A 4,153-nucleotide genomic window follows, 5' to 3' on the forward strand; every position below is an offset into this window, starting at 1 on the left:
GGTCTGGTTTTTAGAATTCTTAGCGTACCTTAAGGGATCCGTTTCTCTGTTTGAGAGTTGCGTCATCCCTATTCTGTATCTCTAACTCAAGATCCAGAGTACTGATGGACAGCAGAAGATTCATAACTCGGCACCATCAGTGGTTCTGGGATGCTAACAGTTGAATTCCGGATTATTGTTTGTACCTGTGGGGAAACTAAAGCGCAGAGAGAACAAACTTCCTCTAAAGCAACGAAACCCAAACAAGACCATCTCATGACACGTCTGGTTGGTGATGGAGACCAACGAGGTCCGTTAGCGCCCCCCTACAGGACATCTGAGCCATCCAGGGCGTTGCCAGGTCATGAAAAGATTCAAATGTTGAAGAAATAAAGAGCTAAACCACCAATGATGCTGGGAGTTCAGCCCTGGTCGTTTATCTGGAGGCACATCTGGCTCTGCTTCAAACAGATGTTGAAGCATTCCATCGCAGTTCTAAGCAGAACGTTGGGGTCCAGTGGACATTGAGCGTTGTTTCGCTGCACATCAAAGAACGCTTTGTTGTTTGTTCTAGTGTTACACACGGACGGCAACATGAAAGCAGTTGCGCTCCAAAGGAATCCTGTCAGGGTTCGGAGAATTCACCAGCACGTGGGAGCTCCAACGCGCCACCTTATAGGACCTTTGAGGCGTCCGCGTAAAGCCCCACGAGGAAGAGGAGCAGAGACACGGACGCACTCAAAGACAACGTAGACGTGTAACGAAAGAATCGTGAGCAGATTAAGTCCGATCCAACAGTCTGAGGCTGGATCAGCTGCAGCCTCGGGACTTTTCCTCTGTTCTGGAGAACGCCTGCACGATGATGTCACAGCTGCCTGCACGATGATGTCACAGCTGCCTGCACGATGATGTCACAGCTGCCTGCACGATGATGTCACACCCTGCCTGCACGATGATGTCACAGCTGCCTGCACGATGATGTCACACCTGCCTGCACGATGATGTCACACCTGCCTGCACGATGATGTCACAGCTGCCTGCACGATGATGTCACACCTGCCTGCACGATGATGTCACAGCTGCCTGCACGATGATGTCACAGCTGCCTGCACGATGATGTCACCCTGCTTGCACGATGATGTCACAGCTGCCTGCACGATGATGTCACAGCTGCCTGCACGATGATGTCACAGCTGCCTGCACGATGATGTCACAGCTGCCTGCACGATGATGTCACAGCCGTCTTCCCGACAACGTGCAGGATGCTGCACTGGTCAGATGCTGGATTACGCACAGATTCTTTGTGGGAAATGTGACACTGAGTGACGATGTGCTTCCACGACAGTGGACTCAGGACAAGAGTCACTGAGATGATCTAATGATCCTGGACCCTGAATTGAATTGAATTGAATTGAATTGAATCAGATTTATTGCCATTGTTCATGTAATACACAGTATTACACAAGCTAGGAATTTGTCTTGGTGTGACGCTGCGACATTCAACATAAAGAAGACCACACTAGAATAAGATAAATAAAATAAAATAAGACATATGTACAGTATATACATAAATGGTAAGAAATAGTGCAGGTCAATGCAGGAGTGATGTGATGTTCATGGGTCCGACTGGCTGCTGTTCATGGTGCTCAGTGCTGAGTCACTTGGTGTTCAGCAGCCTGATGGCAGAGGGGAAGAAGCTGTTCATGTAGCGGGAGGTTCTGGTCCGAATGGACCGTGGTCTCCTGCCTGAGGGGAGGAAACAGTCCGTGACCAGGATGGGAAGGGAGGGGGGGTCCTCATCCTGGACCCTCATCCTGGACCCTCATCCTGGGGTCGGCGGGGGCTGAGACAGCAGTGACCAATGTTGGCGTCACGGCGCCACCTGGGGGGCAGTCGAGCAGTTCGGTTGGTCCTGCTCTCGAGAGGTGGACAAAAGGGGGTAAAAGAGTGGGACAAAGGAGGTAAAAGAGTGGGACAAAAGGAGGTAAAAGAGTGGGACAAGAGGTAAGAGTGGGACAAAAGGTTAAAAGAGTGGGACAAAAGGGGGGTAAAATAGTGGGACAAAGGGGGTAAAACAGTGGGACAAAGGGGGTAAAACAGTGGGACAAAGGGGGTAAAACAGTGGGACAAAAGGAGGTAAAAGAGTGGGACAAAAGGAGGTAAAAGAGTGGGACAAAAGGGGGTAAAAGAGTGGGACAAAAGGAGGTAAAAGAGTGGGACAGAAGGGGTAAAAGAGTGGGACAAAAGGAGGTAAAAGAGTGGGACAAAAGGAGGTAAAAGAGTGGGACAAAAGGGGGTAAAAGAGTGGGACAGAAGGGGAAAGTGTTCTGTGTTTATTGCAGATAATTCCCAACCATCACATGCACACGTGCACGTCAGCACTGCTCGGAAACCCTCAGGCCTGGAACCTGAGTGGATTTTAAGGAATATTAATCATTCCTCACCACCGCGTGAACTGCACAGCGCTGCATTTCCTGTCTGCCCCTGGGGGTTACCATAGCAACACAAGAAGGGCAGATACTGTAGTTTTATATGAGAAGACATTTAAATGATATGTTCCTGTCATGACCTGAAGCACGGGCACGCTTGTGTAACTGCAAACGCTACAATGCTACAATGCAAACGCTACAATGCTAACGCTACCAGCCTAAAACAGGACTGCAGAGGACGGAGGCCCCTCCCAGGACGAGCTTGGAGCAGCAGTTTCAGATGTTTGTGCACGTGTTGCTAAACCTGAGCAACATTCCAACGAGGACCTGGTCAGAGCAGCTTATCCACTCAAATTTTACGGAGCAGTAAAAATGTTGCGTTTATCATTTTCCCATCTTTCATTTCTTACCTGGTCACAGGAGGCTCCACCCACTCACCTGAGGGCCGTTCACAGATTTGACTCCACCTCACGTGCACGTTTGTGCTCTGAAGTACCTGCAGAAAATGCTAACTTCACCCAGAAAGATGGTCACCAGGAATTACACGCGTCCCCTTGGGCCGACCACTAGCTACAGCTTCCATGTGCAGTTGGCTAAACCTGAACCATTGTGTGTGTGTGTGTGTGTGTGTGTGTGTGTGTGTGTGTGTGTGTGTCTCTATTGATGCTTAAACCATCACATCTGTTCTGATGAGGCCCCATGACAGGCACCAAATGTAAAGCAGTCCCCAAAGATCATGTAACACAGACACACAGACGAGAGACAGATGAGAGACAGACGACCCCGCCTCCCCCCCCCCGACCCCCCCCCTCCACACACACACACAGCAGGGGGGATTATGACATTACAACCACTGTACCAGCAAAAGCTGAGGCGTCAGGTCCTGAAGCTCCGTGGTGAAGACGGGAAAAAGCAGCATCAGGAAGAGAACAGAGGTGTCCCAGAGGTCTCCCAGAGGTCTCCCAGAGGTGTCCCAGAGGTGTCCCAGAGGTGTCCCAGAGGTGTCCCAGAGGTGTCCCAGAGGTCTCCCAGAGGTCTCCCAGAGGTGTCCCAGAGGTGTCCCAGAGGTTAGAGAAGAGGAAGTGACAGATGATAGAAATGAGTTGACCTGGGACAAGTGATGGAGAAGCCTCCCATCTCCTGGGTGGGCCGACCAGCTGGGGGAGAAGGTCTGACCAGTTTATCATGCTGCTCTGACCGAGGGGGTGAAAGGAGGGAGTGGACCGAGGGACTAGACCGAGGGACTGGACCAAGGGACTGGACCAAGGGGGTGGATCGAGGGGGTGGACCGAGGGAGTGGACCGAGGGGGTGGACCGAGGGAGTGGACCAAGGGACTGGACCAAGGGGGTGGATCGAGGGGGTGGACCGAGGGACTGGACCGAGGGGGTGAAAGGAGGGAGTGGACCGAGGGACTAGACCAAGGGACTGGACCAAGGGAGTGGACCGAGGGGGTGAAAGGAGGGAGTGGACCGAGGGACTAGACCAAGGGACTGGACCAAGGGAGTGGACCGAGGGGGTGAAAGGAGGGAGTGGACCGAGGGGGTGAAAGGAGGGAGTGGACCGAGGGGGTGGACCGAGGGACTAGACCGAGGAGGTGGACCGAAGGGGTGGACCGAGGGACTAGACCGAGGGGGTGGACCGAGGGGGTGGACCAAGGGGGTGAAAGGAGGGAGTGGACCGAGGGGGTGGACTGAGGAAATGGACTGAGGGACTGGACCGAGGGGGTGGACCGAGAGTGGAGGTC

The 4,153-nt window shown here is 52.7% G+C and overlaps 1 long non-coding RNA gene across 1 annotated transcript; it reads right to left on the bottom strand.

Annotated features, from left to right (window-relative positions):
* Positions 1–1,671: 1,671 nt before the first annotated feature.
* On the bottom strand, positions 1,672–3,937 carry LOC115250563 (uncharacterized). Its single transcript, XR_003889134.1, has 3 exons — positions 3,268–3,937; positions 2,847–2,904; positions 1,672–1,891 (listed from the first exon to the last, which is right to left on the bottom strand). It is a non-coding gene; the product is annotated as an uncharacterized lncRNA (long non-coding RNA).
* Between the last annotated feature and the right edge of the window lie 216 nt (positions 3,938–4,153).

The sequence above is a fragment of the Takifugu rubripes genome, chromosome 7, assembly GCF_901000725.2.
Source record: "Takifugu rubripes chromosome 7, fTakRub1.2, whole genome shotgun sequence".
NCBI lineage: Eukaryota > Metazoa > Chordata > Actinopteri > Tetraodontiformes > Tetraodontidae > Takifugu > Takifugu rubripes.